This window comes from Rhinopithecus roxellana, chromosome 11, assembly GCF_007565055.1.
Source record: "Rhinopithecus roxellana isolate Shanxi Qingling chromosome 11, ASM756505v1, whole genome shotgun sequence".
NCBI classification, from domain to species: Eukaryota; Metazoa; Chordata; class Mammalia; order Primates; family Cercopithecidae; genus Rhinopithecus; species Rhinopithecus roxellana.
The window spans coordinates 135,266,900-135,286,286 of record NC_044559.1 but is presented as its reverse complement, the minus strand read 5'-3'; the positions used below and the strand labels follow the sequence as shown (position 1 = coordinate 135,286,286).

The window sequence follows — 19,387 nt, the reverse complement described above, 5'->3', positions numbered from 1 at the left end:
TGGTGGTGGATGTCTGTAATCCCAGCTACCCAGAAGACTGAGGCAGGAGAATCGCTTGAACCTGGGAGGGGGAGGTTGCAGTGAGCCGAGATCTCACCCCTGCTCTCCAGCCTGGGCTACAGAGTGAGACTCCGTCTCAAAAAAAAAAAAAAAAAAAAAAAAAAAAAAAAAAAAAAAAGGTTGCTTAATTCTTTAGGCCTCCTCCTCCAGGAAGCCAGCCTGGAGGATTTCTCTAGCCCAGTCAGCCTCTCTCAAGGTCCTTACACCAACTTCTGTGTTATCCACTTTCTCTTGGACTGTGAGCTTTCAGGGGACAGAAGGCCCCTCCGGACCCTTTCACTCAGTGCCCGGTGTACGTAATAGGTGCTTAATAAATGAGGCTGGAAAGGGTACTTTTCTTGATTGCTGTCAGCAGGAGGAGGCCGAGGCAGAGGAAAAGAGCACTGGACTTGGAGTCGGCGTGCCTCCCTGTCTCTAGGTTCGCGTTCTTGTTTGCAGCGAAGGGGCATAGCGGTCCGTGCGACGCGGGGCCCAGCCCCGCTTGCCCCGCCCGCCCCGCCGCGCCTGGCCGGGCGCCTGGCACAGCCTAGGCGCCCAGCCGAGGCCCCAGCCATGGCAGAACCGACGGAGCCCGGTGAGGTGAGCGCGCCTGGCCAGCCCGCGGGGCTGGAGGCGGAGGCCCAGGCGCCCGCCCCCGTGGGAAAGCGCGCGGAGGGCGACCCGGGTGAGTCAGCCTGCTAGCAGACGGGCTGCGGAGAGAGAGGACCGAGGCCGGAGGCGGCGGTGAGTGTTCCCGCCGGGCGGGTAGCGTAGTCGCCGCCAAGGGGGACCCGCCCCTCTCCCTTCTTCCCCGCATTGCGGGTACCGCCGCCGGGGCCGGGGCACGAGCCTAGCGAGACAGAGACGCTCCGGCGCGAGCTCCCGCCCTGGCCCTGTGGTCCGGAGGGGTGGGGGTTACCCAGGGCTCTGCCCTCAGCAGGGTGTGTCCCCTCCCATCTGTCTCGTCCCCTCGCTGGGTTTCTGTTCAGTGGCCTCATTCTGTTGCTGCTGGTGGGAAGGGTGGATGTGCCTGCTTGGTAAATTGTGGGGCGCCACCAAACGCGGGTGGCCCCCATTTGGTGCCAGGTTGGGCCTAGTGCGTGGGCAGGAGAGGCGGGATGGGCTCTGCACACCATCACCGCCTTACCACGGTACTGCGCTACTAAACAAGGGGTTACTGCTGCTCCTGGGCTCAGGAAGAGAGCGGCTCCCCCACCTTTATCCCCCGCCATCCGCCTACCCACTGCTTCACCCTTCCCCCACCCCGCCCCACTCCAAGTCCCAAGGAGCCCACCCAGTTTATAAGAGCCACTGCCACCGTTTGTCCAGCGCTCACTGGGACGCTGCCTTGTTATAAACATTTTGCACAGTTACCTCAGTTAGCCCTCCCGCTGGCACTATACTGACGGCTGCCTTTTCAGATGAGGAACCAGGGCTCGGAGAGGTGAAGTCACTTGTTCAAGGTCACTGCAGTCAGAGGCGGAGTTACCCTGAGGCTAATTGAAGCTTAAGTTTCAGACCCTTGCAAGGCCCGGACCTAACTTTTGCATTTGTATTTTTGTGTTCTTTTCCTTTAGAAGCCCCCTCCCCCAACAGTAGGAGGGTCAAGCCCTTCAAAATGGATCTCTCTGGCCGTGCCTGGTCTGTCTGCTGTCCTCTCTGGCACTGCCCCGGATGGGTAGGGATGGGGGATTGCTGGGGCTGGGCAGTGCCAACCTGGCAGGGAGGGAAGGACGTCCAGATTTGGTCAAGGGGCCCACATGCCCTCTGCATGAGTCTTGGCAGACTCCAAACAGCCTGCTGTGTGCGGAGCCAGCTTAGGCAGAGCCCTCCTTGTGACGTTGGGATCTTCTCTGGGACTCAGCTGTCCTCATCTGAGTTAGGGGTGGTTATTATGGGGTAACTGCAGACAGGAGGTGAAAGTGGAAGGAACAGAGGCTGGAAAGCTCGGAGCCCTGCCTGTCCTGCATTCCCCCTCCCACTCCCCCCTCAGCCACCCCATAGGTGCCTGCCACTCTGCCCTGTGCCCTCGTCTTCACAGCCAGCCCTCTCCTCTACAGCTGCCGCATCTTCTCCACAGCTAAGTTGTCCGTGGTGCCGTCTCCCTACACTCCCCGCTTCACGGTCACCCTTCACCCCGTTCCATTGTTTGCCTCCTGCCTCCACCCACCATGGCGTCTGCCCTGGCTTGGGTTGTATAGGAGAGATTCCGTGTTACCAAATTGGCTCCAGCCCTGCCTGGCCGCACAGCAGCCTTTGACACGGTTGAAATGCTCCCCACCTCTTAGCTTTTGTGCGGCTAAGCTTCCCTTTCGCCGTCTGGGCCCCTGCTCAGTTCTCTTTGTCTTCTGAGCCTCTTCCCCCTGCCCCAGGCCTCCCCTCCCCTCGGCCCGCCCTCCAAGGCTGTGCTTGGACTTCTTTTTTCCCCTGCCACTACCTGCCTCTCCTAGAGACCCTCACCCATCCTGGGGCTTAAAACCCACCAATGCCCATGGTGCCCGGCCTTTGTCTACCCCAGACCAGTTCTCAGAGCTCTAGACCCCTGCACCCACCGGCCCACTCGTGCGTCTCCCGTGGGCTCCCTCACAGTCATCTCTGGCTCCACTCATCAAGACTGAACTCCTCTGTGCCTTCTCCAGCGTTCTCTCTGCAGCCAAGCCCCTGATTGCTGATTCCTTCCTCCCCCAACACCACAACATCCAACCCCAAACCAGCCCTGTGGATCCCGCTTCCAAAATGGCTCTCTAGAATCCACCTGCTCCTCCCCATCTCCTCTGTCACCACCTGGTCCCAGCCACCATCATCTCTCTCCTGGACAACTGCAGGGGCCTCCCTGCCTCCACCCTGACCCTCCAGAATCCACTCCTCTCAGGAGCTACTGCGCTAGATGGGATGGCATCACTCCCCTCACTGACACCTTCAGTGCCTCCCATTGCCTGTAGGATAAAATACAAGCTCTAGGCCGGGCCAGGTGGCGCACGCCTGTAATCCCAGCACTTTGGGAGGCCGAGGTGGACAGATCACCTGAGGTCGGAAGTTCAAGACGAGCCTGACCAACATGGAGAAACCCAGTCTCTACTATAAATACAAAATTAGCTGGGCATGGTGGCGCATGCCTGCTACTCAGGAGTAGTAATCCCAGCTACTCCGAAGGCTGAGGCGGGAGAATCGCTTGAACCCAGGAGGCAGAGGTTGCAGTGAGCTGAGATCGTGCCACTGCACTCCAGCCTGGGCAACAAGAGCAAAACTCTGTCTCAAAAAAAAGAAAAGAAAATGCAAGCTGCAGAACCCCGGCTGGCGGGCCTCAGCCTTCTGGGCTCATTGCTGTGCAGCTGCAGCAGCCTTCTTTCTGCTTCTGGAGTGTGATGTGGGTGTTCCCATTGTAGGGCCTTTGCCCCTGCTGTCCCCTCTGGCTGGAATGCCCTTTCTCCCACTCTTTGCCTGGCACACATCTAATTAGCCTTCAAGTCTTAGCTTAAGGATGACCTCCTTGGAGAGGCCTTCCCCACGACCCCCTGTCACACTCCCTAAAAGCACCCTGAGTACTTACTGTCAGCTGGAATTATGCCTTTATTTCTAGGGCTATGGGTTAATGTCTGCCACCCTCACCAGACTGCAAGCTCCACAGGGCTGTCTGGTTTACTGTCTGTGTTGCTCTGCCTCTCCCGTGCCTAGCATGGTGCCAGGCACACAGTGGGCACCCAGGAAACACGTATGAAGGAGAGGCGTGGAGACCCAGCTGCCAAGGTTGTCCTGCTGCCATCTGTCCAGCAGGTGGCCTCCCAAACCAGAGCTTCACCTCTGGAGCTGGGTACCCATGGCAGTCCTCAGATTTTGGAACAGCTCCTATGCAAATCCTGGGGCCCCCACTTGAGAACCACATGGCAGATGTGTCTTCAGTACCAGAGAGCCCTTGGCACTTGCTTTTTTGAGATTTACGATTTAGCATTGTGACTTTTTTTGTTTTTTGTTTTTTTTTTATTTTTGAGGCAGGGTCTTGCTCTGTCACCCAGGCTGGAGTGCAATGGCACAATCATGACTAATTGCAGCCTCAACCTCCCTAGCTCAAGCCGTCCTCCCACCTCAGCCTCCTGAGTAGCTGGGACTACAGGCATGTGCCATCATGCCTGGCATATTTTCATTTTTTTTTTTTTTTTTTTTGAGGCGGAGTCTCGCTCTGTCGCTCAGGCTGGAGTGCTGTGGCGCGATCTCAGCTCACTGCAAGCTCCACCTCCCGGGTTCACACCATTCTCCTGCCTCAGCCTCCTGAGTATAGCTGGGACTACAGGCCCCTGCCACCACGACTGGCTAATTTTTTGTATTTTTAGTAGAGATGGGGTTTCACCGTGTTAGCCAGGATGGTCTCAATCTCCTGACCTTGTGATCTGCCTACCTCGGACTCCCAAAGTGCCGGGATTACAAGCGTGAGCCACCATACCCGGCCATATTTTCGTATTATTTGTAGAGATGGAGTTTCACCATGTTGCCCAGGCTGGGCTTGAACTCCTGATCTTAAGCGATCGTCCCACCTCAGCCTCCCATAGTGCTGGGACTACAGGTGTGAGCTCCCACCCTCAGCTTGGCATCAAGATTATCTACCTGCATGTCCTGCAAGGGGACTAGGGGCAACTCAAGCCAGAGACCTGATCTAACCTGTCTTTTTTTCCTTGCTAGTGCAGAGCTCAGAAAACGAATGACTAGTAGGGAAACTGAGTGACTCAGTCAGTGGAGAGACTGCTCCTGGAAGTTAACATTAAGGCTTTGGAGCCCCATGCCTGGGTTCTAATCCTGGCTCTGGGGCTTCCTCGTTGTGAGGCTTAGGCGAATTGCTTAACTAACCTATGCCTCCCCTGTAAAGTGGTAATACTACCTGCCTCAGGATTGTTGTGAGACTTGAATGAGGAAATACATGAAGAGTATTTTTTCTGGTGCCTGGCACGTAATCAATGCTCAGTAAATGGGAGCTTGTATCACTGAACAATTCTTTACCCCTACTGGAAGCCCAGTCTCAGCTGGGGAGAGGCTGCCCACTGTTGCACTGGGCACAACTGTGCATGCTTGTGCAGGGCATGCACACACATATGCAGGAACAACACACAACTCTCCCAGCTGTGGCGTGAGCTGGCCAAGGTGCCTCCCTTGCCAGAACAAGGGAGCCTGGCAGATGCCTTGTGCCCCCCAGCACTGTGCCTCCTGTGCCCAGTGCCATTGGCTTGGCAAGACAGGTTGCCATGGCAGCAGGTGATTGGGCCTGCAGGCGGGGACAGTGGCTGGCCTTGGCTGAGCTCTCTGGCTTTTTAGAAGGGGGTGGCTTGCTGCCAAGGCACAGGCTTTCCTGTTACTTGGCTGCATCCATGGCCACACCCAGGAGCCCTTGTGGGCTCCCAGCCCTGGGAACTGGGAGACTGAGCCAGCCACTCACTCTGGGCATTCCCCCAGGCCTGGACACATGCCCCATTGTCCATCACTCACACTCCACTAGAAAGATCTGGCGTGGGTCTTTTTCCTCTACCCCATGGTGAACTCCTGGAGAGTTCAGATTGCACCCAACACATTGTAGGTCTCTCTGGAATGTTTGTGGGGTGAATCAAAAAACAAAAAATGAACAGGTAGAGCAGGTAGAATTATGACTTTACTCTCTACTCACCACCTGGAGGAGAAGAGGTGGTGAGAGGAGTGTAAAGTCTCCAGACACAATTCTACCTGCTCTAGACATTAATATCTAATTAATAATATTAATGTAGTACCCACTGTGTGCCAGACATTGCTCTAGGTGAAGCCAAGATTTGAACCCAGATGGATACATTCCTGCTGTCATGGAGCTAATATCCTAGTGGAGGGAGACAGACAATAAACAAACAGTCAAACAAAACCAGGAAAACATCAGATAAGGACTACAGGTGCTATCTGAGAATTACAATAGGGGATGCAGTAGGGAGGAGCTGAGTGGCCGCTTTAGATGTGGGGACAGGGAAGGCCTCTCCAAGGAGGCGACATTTAAGCAAAGACTTAACTGGAAGAAAGGAAGATCTGGATGGGGAGCCTTCTAGGAAGATGTACAAGCTAGTGCAAAGGCCCTGAGGACAGACCACACTTGACCAGTGTGGAAAGAAGTGAGGTTGAACTTAGTAGGTGAAGGGGATGATGAAGATACACATACAGTAAAATGTACTAATCCTAAAGTTACAACTTGATGAGTTTTCACACATGCATTTGTCCGCATAACCCCTACCTAGATCAAGCTATAGCACCCCAGCACGTTTCCTCAGGTCCCTCCCAGTCAGTGTTGCCACTCACCCATGGGCTGCTCTTCTGGCCTTGATGATTGTCATAGGCTAATTTTGCCTGTCCCTGGACTTCATATAAGTGATGAGATCTTATGTTGTATTCTTGTTTGTATCTTTTTCTTTGTTTTTTTTTTTTTTTTTTCTTTTTTCTGAGACAGTGTTTTACTCTTGTTGCCTAGGCTAGAGTGCAGTGGCATGATCTCGGCTCACTGCAACCTCTGTCTCCCGGGTTCAAGCAATTCTTCCACCTCAGCCTCCTGAGTAGCTGGGATTACAGGCATATGCCACCATGCCCAGCTAATTTTTTTGTATTTTTAGTTGAGATGGGGTTTTATCATGTTGGCCAGGCTGGTCTTGAACTCCTGACCTCAGGTGATCCGTCCGCCTCAGCCTCCCAAAATACTAGTATTACAAGCATGAGCCACTGCTCCTGGCCTGGCTTCTTTCATTCATCATTAGCTTTTTTTTTTTTTTTTTTTTTTTTTTTTTTTTTTTTTTTTGAGACGGAGTCTTGCTCTGTCGCCCGGGCTGGAGTGCAGTGGCCGGATCTCAGCTCACTGCAATCTCCGCCTCCCGGGTTTAGGCCATTCTCCTGCCTCAGCCTCCGGAGTAGCAGGGACTACAGGCGCCCGCCACCTCGCCCGGCTAGTTTTTTGTATTTTTAGTAGAGACGGGGTTTCACCGTGTTAGCCAGGATGGTCTCGATCTCCTGACCTCGTGATCCGCCCGCCTCGGCCTCCCAAAGTGCTGGGATTACAGGCTTGAGCCACCGCGCCCGGCCATCATTAGCTTTTTGATGTTCATCCATGATGTTGCTTTGTATCGGCAATTCACTCATTTCAGTTGCTGGGGTATTCCAGGCTAAAACTGTACCTCCTTTTTTTTTTTTTTTTTTGAGATGGAGTCTCGCTCTGTCGCCCAGGCTGGAGTGCAGTGATGCAGTCTCGGCTCATTACAGCTTCCACCTCCCAGGTTCAAGCTATTCTCCTGCCTCAGCCTCCCGAGCAGCTGGGATTACAGGCACATACCACCATGCCTGGCTAATTTTTTGTGCTTTTAGTGGAGATGGGGTTTCACCATGTTGGCCAGGGTGGTCTCCAACTCCTGGCCTCAGGAGATCCACCCATCTTGGCCTTCCAAAGTGCTGGGATTACAGGAGTGAGCCACCATGCCCGGCCTCTACATACACTTTTAAGTAGCTTATATATGCTGGTGAAAGTTCCCCTGGTTCTCTTCCATTTTACAGGTGGGGAAACTGAGGCTCAGAGAAGGGAATAGACTTACCCCTGGTTACTCAGGCAGTTAGCGGCTGACACTGGTACTGCTGACTCTGCAGAAGTCAGAGGCCCTGGGTTCCAGGGAGGGAGGAGGAGAGAATGAATATTTACTAAGCACCTACTATCTATCAGGTCCTCCATAGGTATTATGTCATTTGCTGTCATCCTCAAAATAACCCCACCAATTAGGCGTGATTATGTTAGTTTTGCAGGTGAGGGGCCTAAGTCTAAGAAACATATTTACAGAGTGGAGTCAGGACTCAGGCGGGCCAATCTGACTCCAAAGCCTGACACCCTCCAAGACATCACGCTGCCACTCAGGGAGGGGTAAAGCCTCCATGTGCCAAGGCTGCACAGGCAGAATGCAGAACTCACAGGTGAATGAAGAGCTTGAGGGGGCTCGTTGGATTAGGCTGGTCCCTCCTCAGGATGGAGGACAGCAGGCAGAAAGGTCCTGGTCTTCTGTTTTGAACCCTTGACAGGGTCCCACAGACATTTACCCTCTGAGGCCCCAGTTTCATGGTTAACTTGCTGTTAACTTTGAGCCTGGTACTCCCTCTCTGGCTCCTTTTAGCTCTGCTCTTCTGAGTGGGGTTTGGACTGGGAGTCTCTTGCCCTTTACTGTTCTGATCCTGCCCCATGCCCCAGGGCTGTTACCGGGGAGGCTGGAGGGGAGAGGGGCTTTGAGACCTCCAGGGTCTCTACCTCCTCCACATGCTGGTCTTCCTGATTCAGAACCGGACCTCAGGCACCCTTGGGACTTTGTGGGGAGGCCTTTTGTTGGAGGAGGACAATTATTTTCTTGCATTTGGTGGGTTGTCTTTAAAAAAAAAAAATTGTGTGGCCGAGCGCGGTGGCTCAAGCCTGTAATCCCAGCACTTTGGGAGGCCGAGACGGGTGGATCACGAGGTCAGGAGATCGAGACCATCCTGGCTAACATGGTGAAACCCCGTCTCTACTAAAAAATACAAAAAGCTAGCCGGGCGAAGTGGTGGGCGCCTGTAGTCCCAGCTACTCGGGAGGCTGAGGCAGGAGAATGGCGTGAACCTGGGAGGCGGAGCTTGCAGTGAGCTGAGATCCGGCCACTGCACTCCAGCCCGGGAGACAGAGCGAGACTCCGTCTCAAAAAAAATAAATAAATAAAAAATAAAAATAAATAAAAAAATAAAAAAATAAAAAAAAATTGTGGTAAAATATACATAACATAAAGTTTGCCATTTTAACCTTTTGTTTTTTCTTTTGCTTTTTGAGGCAGAGTCTTACTCTGTCGCTCAGGCTGGAGTATAGTGGCGCTATCTTGGCTCACTGCAACCTCTGTCTCCTGGGTTCAAGCGATTCTCCTTTCTCAGCCTCTGAGTAGTTGAGATTATAGGCGCCCGCCAGCATGCCTGGCTAATTTTTGTATTTTTAATAGAGACGGGGTTTCACCATGTTGGTCAGGCTGGTCTCTAACTCCTGACCTGGTGATCTGCCCACTTCGGCTTCCCAAAGTGTCAGGATTACAGGTGTGAGCCACTGTGCCTGGCCATTTTTAACGTTTTTAATTAAACGCTACAGTGGCATTAAGTACATTCTTGTAACTGTGCAACCATCAGCACCATCCGTCTCCAGAACCTTTACATCTTCTCATCCTTACCCATTAAACAATCACTGAGGCTTTTAAAATAGTGGTTTTTGGAGATGGCGGACAGCCCTCCTTGAGAAGCGTGGGGGAAGTTGTAAGAGAACGTGAGAGAATGTGGAACACTCTGGGGAGAAGGGGCAAGAATTTGAGAGGAGAAAGCAAGGGCCCCGGGGCAGGCAGGCTTAGCAAGTTCACCTCCGGGATGCTGCCAGGGCTCCAAGAGTCCCCTGCATGGGCCCTTTCCTTCCTTCCACAGCCACCCCAGCCCACCATCCTGGACTCGCCCTCTCTCCCTGTAAGGAAACAGTGGGCATTTTAACAATTTCGCGGCCGGGCGCGGTGGCTCAAGCCTGTAATCCCAGCACTTTGGGAGGCCGAGACGGGCGGATCACGAGGTCAGGAGATCGAGACCATCCTGGCTAACACGGTGAAACCCCGTCTCTACTAAAAAATACAAAAAACTAGCCGGGCGTGGTGGCGGCGCCTGTAGTCCCAGCTACTGGGGAGGCTGAGGCAGGAGAATGGCCTAAACCCGGGAGGCGGAGCTTGCAGTGAGCCGAGATCCGGTCACTGGACTCCAGCCCAGGAGACAGCGAGACTCCGCCTCAAAAAAAAAAAAAAAAAACAATTTCGCTTCCTCCTGCCAGGAGCAGCCCACTCCTGCACCCTCTTCAGATACTTGAAGTTGGGGACAACTTCTGACGGGCGGGCCTAGTGGGTGCAGAAAGGGACTGGTCCACAGGTCTCTAAGTGTCAAACATCAAGTAGGTGTGAAGTCAGAGCCAGGAGACCAGCTTCTGGGGGGTATGGGAGGTGTTGAGTGTTGAGAGAGCAGGGTTGCATTCTCTTCTTGACCCCCTTGGGAAAGAGGCCCCCTGGGGAGCTGGAGGTGGAATCACAATTAAGGCCTCTTCTGGTCCTAGAGGTTCCCACCAGCCTTTGAAAGTCCTCGGATGTTTAGCTGGAGAAGCCTGGGGGACGGGGTATGAGATGGTGTTTCTCAAATATTTGAGAGGCAGCCCCCTGGGAGGAGGTACCTATGCTCTGGTGGTCCCAGTGGCGGAGGTGGGGGGTGGGAGGCAAGGGGAAGTAAAAGACTAGCTGGAGAGTGAGGGGAGCCACTGAGATATGGATGTCGGGTTCATGTGTGGAGAAAGGTGAAGGACATCCTAACACCCAGCACGCATCTCAGAAGCGGATGGCCTCTGAAGGAGTAAGATCGCTGTCACTGGGAGGATTCAAGTCAGGCAGCAGTTTAGTAGCCGAACACAAGAGCTCTGGAGTCAGAGAGGGCTGGGGGACATTGAGCAAGTTCCTCAATTGCTGTGTGCCTCCATTTCTTCATTTATAAAATGAGGATAGAAATGGAATCTGCTCTAGGGGTTTTGTGAGGAGTGAGTTCATGATTCTGACACAGTAGCCAGCACTGAGAACACACCCAGGACAGGACAGGAGTGCATGGAGGGGATTCTTGGATGAGGCGGACAGTTAGATTAACTCCTCACTATGAGCTCCCCTGCCCTGATTTTCATGGAAGGAGTGCCCTGGGGCTCATTGTGACAATGTCCCTAGGTTATCGGAAGTGCGCCACCTGCCACCAAATGGGCAGTTTACCCGCCCCTCCCACCGCCTCCCACGGATGGGGTCTGAGGACAGTACCTTGTGATAACGCACAAGGCAGGGGTTATTTATCCCATTTTACAGATGAGGAGACTGAGGCTGAGAGGCTCCTTGGCTTTCCCAGTGTAGACGTGGGGAGGCAGGAATGAGACGAGGATTCGGGTTTCCAGAAGCCTGGTCAGGGGCCTTGACCTGTCGTGGTGGCCCTTATGGAGCCTGGCCCCTGGGCTTCCCTCTGTCAGAGTAGTTGCCTGTCTTACTAGGAAGAAGGCAGGTGCGGTACACCAAGCAAGGTTTTTTTTTGAGATGTAGTTTCGCTCTTGTCGTCTAGGCTGGAGTACAATGGCGAGATCTCGGCTCACTGCAACCTCCACCTCCTGGATTCAAGCGATTCTCCTGCCTCAGTCAGCTTCCTGGGTATCTGAGATGACAGGCACCCACCACCACACCCAGCTAATTTTCGTATTTTTAGTAGAGACGAGGTTTCACCACATTGGCCAGGATGGGCTCGAACTCCTGACCTCAGGTGATCCATCCAACTTGGCCTCCCAAAGTGCTGGGATTACAGGCTTGAGCCACCGCACCTGGTCACCAGGCAAGGTTTTTAAGGAAACTTTCTTTCCCTAGAACCCGTGTGGAGCCCCCCTTCCCTGCCTTTGCCCCACAAGGAGCCCCTGCCCAGGACTTCTTATGGACAGGGTATAGTGGGCAGAGCACAGCAGCCTCACCCTAGCCCATGAGGCAGGACTCTGTGTGTGTGTGTGTATGTGTATGTGTGTGTGTGTATTTTTTTTTTTTTTTTTTTGAGATGGAGTCTCACTCTGTCGCCCAGGCTGGAGTGCAGTGGTGTGATCTTGGCTCATTGCAACCCCTGCCTCCCAGGTTCAAGCGATTCTCCTGAGGCAGGACTCTTATTATGGCCTATAGTAGATGAAGAGACTGAGACTTGGGGCACACAGCTGGTAAGGGACAGAGCTGGGATTTAAATCCGGCAGCCTGGCTTTAAAGCTTGCCTTTGTCTACCCACAGTGGAGGGGGCACAGTACCATCTCAGAATCCATTACCTCTAGCCGCGGAAGGTACCTTGGATTTAGGGGCTGCATGTATTCCTTCTGAGCCTTGGCCAGCACACCCTTAAGAGGAGCTGGCATTGCTGGGGCCCCTGCCAGCTGGAGTTGGGAACATCTCACCCCAGGCTGGCAGGCGGCTAAGGGTCCCTTGGAACATGGATTCTCAAATGTGAAACACTCTACCATGGCCTTAAACCCTCCTAGTGGGCTTTCCCAGGCTCAGCTCTGGAGATTCTGGCTGAGGAGGGCTGGGCGGAGCCTGGGAGTCTGTCGTGTAACCCCTCTGCCAGTGATTCAAATGCACACACAGGCAGGCGGGGGAACAACTGTTTACTCCTAACTGCCGGACTGTGAATGCCTGTCTCGGATTGTCTGGGGGTGTCTGGAGGGGCCTTCCAAGCCAGCGGAACTCCCGCGTCTGCTAGTTGAAGTGAATGTGCATTGCATACATTATGCTTCTGAGTTTGCTGTAGAGGTGAGCAGGCTGATAAGCTGGGCTGGGTTCCCCTGGGCCACCCTGCCTGCTGCTGGGTGCCTGCAAGATGCAAAGGGTGGGTGGACTGGCTGGTGTCTGTGCCTTCTGAGAAGCCTAGATCTCAGTCAGCACCACAAGGAAGGAGACTGAGTCAGGTTGTCAGTTCCTCATTGCTGGGAATAGTCAAGCAGAGGCAAGGGGGCTTAGTAAAGGGCTGCTCCAGGTCTGGCAGGGTTCACTGACTTGCTTCTCCAACTGTTTCTTTTTTCTTTTTCTTTTTTTTTCTTTTCTTTTTTTTTTTTTTTTTTTTGAGACGGAGTCTTGCTCTGCTGCCCAGGCTGGAGTGCAGTGGCCGGCTCTCAGCTCACTGCAAGCTCCGCCTCCCGGGTTCACGCCATTCTCCTGTCTCAGCCTCCCCAGTAGCTGGGACTACAGGCGCCCGCCTCGTCGCCCGGCTAGTTTTTTGTATTTTTTAGTGGAGACGGGGTTTCACCGTATTAGCCAGGATGGTCTCGATCTCCTGACCTCATGATCCGCCCGTCTCGGCCTCCCAAAGTGCTGGGATTACAGGCTTGAGCCACCGCACCCGGCCCTTTTTTTTTTTTTGAGACGGAGTCTCGCTCTGTTGCCCAGGCTGGAGTGCAGTGGCGTAATCTTGACTCACTGCAACCTCTGGCCCCCAGGTTCAAGCTATTCTCCTGCCTCAGCCTCCCGAGTAGCTGGGATTACAGGCGCCTGCCACTACACCTGGTTAATTTTTGTAGTTTTAGTAGGAACATGGTTTCACTATGTTGGCCAGGCTGGTCTCAAACTCCTGACCTCAGGTGATCTGCCCGCCTCGGCATCCCAAAGTACTAGGATTACAGGCATGAACCACCACGCCCGGCCCTGACTCTGTTTCTTTTCTTTTTTTTTTTTTTTTGAGACGGAGTCTTGCTCTGTCGTCCGGGCTGGAGTGCAGTGGCCAGATCTCAGCTCACTGCAAGCTCCGCCTCCCGGGTTTACGCCATTCTCCTGCCTCAGCCTCCTGAGTAGCTGGGACTACAGGCGCCCGCCACCTCGCCCGGCTAGTTTTTTGTATTTTTTAGTAGAGACGGGGTTTCACCGTGTTAGCCAGGATGGTCTCGATCTCCTGACCTCGTGATCCGCCCGTCTCGGCCTCCCAAAGTGCTGGGATTACAGGCTTGAGCCACCGCGCCCGGCCTGACTCTGTTTCTTTAAACTGCATTTGTTATGTCTGTTGTATTCTGATGGAGGGAGGGGTGAATGGTGTGATATTTGGGGGCTGCTTTAAAACACTCCAACAAGGAAAAGGAAAACAGTAGATGAAGCAAGTGTGGCAAAATCTTGATAACTGTCATATCTGGACAATGGGTATATAGAATTGATTATACTATTCTCTACATTTGTGAATATGTAAGAACGTTCCAAATTAAAATGACAAATGACTTAATTATTAGAATGTCAGAAATGCATGGTGTAAAAAACTCAACTATACAGTAGGATAGTGGGACGTCAGTCTGATCTCCTCTCCCAGGCCCCAGTCCCTTTTAGGACTAAGTCCTCTTTCCAGCCTCTTCTACAGCCTTCCAGAGGTTGACCGTGTGTATACAAGCCTATGAGTGTAAGTGTGGTTTATTATTTTATTTTTTTTTTGACACAGGATCTTACTCTGTCACCAGACTGGAGTGCAGTGGCGTGATCTCGCTAACTGCAGCTCTGCCTCCTGGGTTCAAGCGATTCTCCTGCCTCAGCCTCCCAAGTAGCTGGAACTACAGGCACGCACCACGACGCCCAGGGAATTTTTGTATTTTTAGTAGAGACGGGGTTTCTCCATGTTAGCCAGGCTGGTCTTGAGCTCCTGACCTCAGGTGATCCATTGGCCTTGGCCTCCCAAAGTGCTGGGATTATAGGCATGACCACCTCGTCCAGCCTCAGTAGTATTATACATTTATTACTCTTATCCCTGGATACTGGGTTTCCAAGCTCACTGCATATTTCTGTGTGTGCACCTGGGTGGGTGTAACTGTTGGGACAGGATTCTGTGGTTGGAATCCATGTGACTTATTCATCACCCTAGAGACAGATACCGAGGCTGCCTCCAGCACCCACTGTCATGGTCAACACCACTGTGGCCATCCTTGTCCACGTCCACCTCTGAACCTTGCCCCTTACTGTAGCAAGCATTTTTTCTCAGCCCACATACATCTGCCTTGGGTTTTATAATAGCTGCATGGTGTTCCTCATGTTGGATGTTCCATAGTTTAGCTAATCACCTCTCTATTGACAGACCTTTCAATCTTCTCTTTCATCATCTCACTCAAACTATGAATAGCCTTGTTCAGTTGTCAGTTTGCACACATGCAAGCACATTTTTAGGCGAAAGTCCTAGGGATGGAATTGCTGAGGCAGAGGGTCTGTGTCCTTGTCATTTGCATGGATACTGTCAGAAAAGTGTGAGAATGTCTCTTTCCCACCCATCAGCAAAGCTGTCTTCTAGCACTCAGGTTCTTTGAGACTCAGAGTGGTGGCCTGGCTGGGATAACACAGCCAGTGAGGGTTGGCACTGAGCCTGGCATGCAGGAAACTGAACCCTGGCCTTTCCAAGGCACCACTTCAGCTTCTTCATGCCCAAAGCTTCACAGAGTCTGGGACCTTCCTAGCAAGTCTATGGGCCTCAGCCTTTGGAATGTGCCCGGTAAGCAACCCCTCCAAGTGTCCGCTAGCCTAGAGCAGTGTCAGCCTTGGAGCTCGTCACGTGAAAGCCCCTGGGAGGTTGTGTCAGGCCCAGCCTCCGTAGATCCCTGACCCCTTCCCCACCCCCACCTCCCCTGCAGCGTCTTCATAAATGGCTCTGTCGGAGTTAGACATCCTTGGGAGCCCGGAGTGGGGTTGCCTGGAGACAACTGGCAACAGATCTGAGTTATTTATTTATTTATTTATTTATTTATTTATTTATTTATTGAGATGGAGTTTCGCTCTTGTCGCCTAGGCTGGAGTGCAATGACGCGATCTCGGCTCACTGCAACCTCCATCTCCCGGGTTCAAGTGATTCTCCTGCCTCAGCCTCCCCAGTAGCTGGGACTACAGGCGCCTGCCACCATGCCTGGCTAATTTTTGTATTTTTAGTAGAGATGGGATTTCACCACATTGGCCAGGCTGGTCTCAAACTCCTGACCTCAGGTGATCCGCCCGCCTCAGCCTCCCAAAGTTCTGGGATTACAGGCGCGAGCCACTGTGCCTGGCCAGATCTGAGTTATTTAAAGGAGGGAGAGGGTGGGAGGGAAGGGGTGACAGCCTGTTTATTCAGGGATGGATGGTTCCGCTGCTGCAGGGTTTGGCAGCCCCCTCCCACCCCTCGTCTTTCCCAGTGTCCAGAGCCGGGGACTCTGTAGCGAGACCCAGTAGAAGGCCACTTGGAGCATCTGTCTGATGGCAGTAGGGGTTGAAGAGTCTCTGCATGCCCCAGGGGGCTCTGTACGAGTGCTGGCTCGGGGAGCGAGGAGGTGTGGGCAGAAGGACCAAGCCTCGGAGAGAAATCTTCTGATGTCGATAACCACAACTCCTATTATGAGCTTCCTCTCAGACAGCTTTTCGATAAGAATTTTAAATTTATTAGTTTATTTGATCTCAAAACTCATCAAGGTTGGTATGACTATCCCCATTTTACAGATGTGGAAACTGAGACTCAGAGACATTAAGTGACTTGCCTGAGATCACACAGCTAAGTGGCAGAAACCAAATGAAAACTCACGTCTGTCTGATGCAGAAGCCAGAACAAACCTCCGTATGTTGCTAGAGATGGCAGGGCCCTTGAATGCACCCACGTCTCCCCACCCCGTGCTGACCTGGAAGGTTCTGCATCCTGCCCTGCTGTGTGCCACCAATCGTGTTTCTCCAGCACCCTGGTCCCACCCCAACCCTGCAGGAAACACAGGGTTCTGAAATGATCCGAGACTTGTCTGCTTTTCCCACAGGTCTGTGAGCACCTCGAGGGCAGGGCAGGGTCTTACTCATCTCTGTGTCCTGAGCCCAGGGTCAGGCACATAGTGGGTACTTAAAGAGCATTTCCACACGGAGCTTGGATGTTGGAGCAGCTCTCCCTCAGACAGGGGCCAGCTGTCTATCTATGGGCCCTCACTCTCTCCCCGATAGCCCTGCAGGGACCAGAAGAAATGATCCTTCTTTTTTTGTTGTGTACTTGTTTACTGTCCTCCCAGCCCACTAAAATGTCAGTTCCATGAAGGCAGGAACTTGTCTGCCTCATTCACTTCTCAGGGGATAGAACAGTCTTGGAATATAGAAGGGGCTCCATAAATGTTTGTTGACAGACTGACTGACTAATTTTTTTTTTAATTGAGACAGAGTCTTATTCTGTTGCCCAGGCTGGAGTACAGTGGCGTGATCTCAGCTCACTGCAACCTCTGCCTCCCAGTTTCAAGTGATTCTCATGCCTCAGCCTGCCATGTAGCTGGGATTATAGGGGCGTGCCACCATGCCTGGCTAATTTTTTTGTATTTTTAGTAGAGATGGGGTTTCGCCATGTTGGCCAGGCTGGTCTCGAATTCCTGACCTCAGGTGATCCACCCGCCTCAGCCTCCCAAAGTGCTGGGATTACAGGTATAAGAAACAGTACCCTGCCTGACTGACTAAATAAATGAATGAAATATATTTGTGGAATGAATGAGCCAGGATTCCTTCCTCCTTTTCTCTCTTGATCTGATGGCGCATCTCCTGAAGAACGTTCTGGAGCTAGAATCACCCTCCTGCCACATGTCCTGGGTGCTCTTCAGTCAGGCCCTTAAGTGGTCCCGTGGGGAGGGAGGGGAGCAATATCTGGTGCCTGCTCTTAGGAATCTCATTGTTCTGTGCAGCATGTTCAAACTGCAGGTCACGGGCAAAATCAGTGTATTGCCCTGCAGTCAGCAATAACAAAAAGAAATAGAATAAGATAGATTAGAGGGCCGTGCGTGGTGGCTCACACCTGTAATCCCAACACTTTGGGCGGCTGAGGCAGGTGGATCACCTGAGGTCAGGAGTTCAAGACCAGCCTGGCCAACATGGTAAAACCCTGTCTCTACTAAAAATACAAAAATTAGCTGGGCATGGTGGCGGGAACCTGTAATTCTAGCTACTCAGGAGGCTGAGGCAGGAGAATTGCTTGAACCCAGGAGGTGGAGGCAGCAGTGAGCCGAGATTGTGCCACCGCCACTGCGCTCCAGCCTGAGACTCTGTCGAAGGAAGGAAGGGAGGGAGGGAGGGAGGGAAGGAAGCAGGATGCATCCAATGCAGTAAGGCTAAGCGTTTTTTGTGAATAACACACATTCACATATCTGTGTAGCCGGCCCCGATGTAAAATGTATTTACTTTGGGTCTTGGTAAAAAAAAAAGGTTTGAATCTTGTGTGTGAATTTGGGAGTTGGGGGATGTAATCCTTAGGCTTAGACCCAAAGAAGGGTATAACCAATTAAATGAATAATCCTGCCCATAGTATGATGCCGATAACCGAACATGTATCCTGTGCCAGGCGGGGGTGCTCGGGTCCCAGTGCCTGGCAGGGAAGGGAGGGGAAGGAGTCCTGAGTGGACAGAGATCCCATGGGCAGATAGGGGAGGAGTCCAAGGCAAATTGCCTGGAGGAGGAACCTGAACTCAGGCTCCAAACACCCTTCTGCCCTGGCAGGTTCAGGGCTAGGTCATAGTGTGAGCTTGGGTGGCAACAGTAATGACAGGAACAGTTGTCATCAGTAAGTACTGGCTGAGTGCCAAGCACCTTTTATCCTCCAGACTTTCCCAGGAAGCAAGAACTGCTCTTCGCATCATTTTACAAATGAGGAGACTTGGAGCAGTGTGGTAACTTGTAGCATAGGGGTCACATGGTGGTAAAGTTGCTGTGGCTAGATCCAAGCCTAGGTCTGCCCTGCTTAAAGCCCTTGTCTTTAGGATTGCACACAGAAGGGGGCCGAAAAAATGGGAGTGCTGGATGCTGGAGATGGGGCAGTGGGCCTGGAAGGGCAGATGGCAGACAGGGGATCTGTCTGTGTGGGGACTCAGGCATCAGGGATGAGTTTGCCTGAGGCTCAGAGACCACTGGGCTCAGGGGGAAATCGCAGGCCCCAAAACTCCCACCCTGGAGGGTGCACATGATTCCTGTTCTTGGCAGTAATGCAGTTACAAGGAGCAAGGCCAGGCCAGCCCGTGTTCTGATGTTGTCCACTCCTCAGGCCCAGTGTTCCCCAGCTGTGGCAGATGTCAGGGGAGTGGGGAGTAGAGAAGAGCAGCTAGGGCCTGTTTCCCGTCTTTGATCAAGATTCATCTTTGCTGGTTTGAATCCAGCTCCTCTGCTTTCCAGCGAGTCATTTGTGCCTGTCAGGAAATAATTTTTGGTTTAAGCGCTCTCTCGAGGGAATCTGGGGTTCCCACAGCTCATGTTTCTGCCCAGGGACTGAACTTGGGAGCTCTCTCCTGAGAGCACCAGCACCTTGCTTGGGCTGATGGGGCAGTGGACGACCACAGGCAAGTCTGTGGGGGTATGAGTAACAGGTTACTTATATTCTTTGCAGCAGCAGCTCGTCTGGTTTTGGACTGTGGCAGGTGCTTTGTGTGTGTGCTACACGTAAACACACATACACCCATGCTCACTCATAAAGCCACACTCGCTCCCACTAGACACTTGCACAAACATGGATCCCTGCAAATATGAGTTCACACACGAACAACACAAGCATGATAACATGGTGTCTTGGGCGCTTGTGTGTGTGGGAGGTGGGTGCTGGCAGTGCTGGTGGAGTGCTGGGTGAGTGAGGGTCAGTCCCGACTTCTCTCCTTCCTGAGATCCTGGTCTGGGACCCATGAATCTTTTCTCAGGGGATTTTGGGCTTCTGCTCTGAGCTTCCAGATTTCTCAGGAATCTTCTGCTGCAGTTTGAGCCACTCAAATTGGCTCAACTGAGAGCTAGCTCGACTGATTCTTTCTGCCTGGGGCTGGGGAGACAGC

At 52.8% G+C, this 19,387-nt stretch overlaps 1 protein-coding gene and 1 pseudogene across 1 annotated transcript in view; both read left to right on the top strand.

Annotated features, from left to right (window-relative positions):
- The first annotated feature begins 612 nt into the window (after window positions 1-612).
- LOC104661994 lies at window positions 613-14,267 on the top strand (annotated as a pseudogene).
- PALD1 (phosphatase domain containing paladin 1) overlaps window positions 675-19,387 on the top strand; it is a 112,193-nt gene continuing 93,480 nt past the window's right edge. The window contains exon 1 of the mRNA XM_030941442.1: window positions 675-783. The gene's annotated coding sequence lies outside the window, so the exon portion shown is untranslated. The remainder of the gene's footprint in view (window positions 784-19,387) is intronic.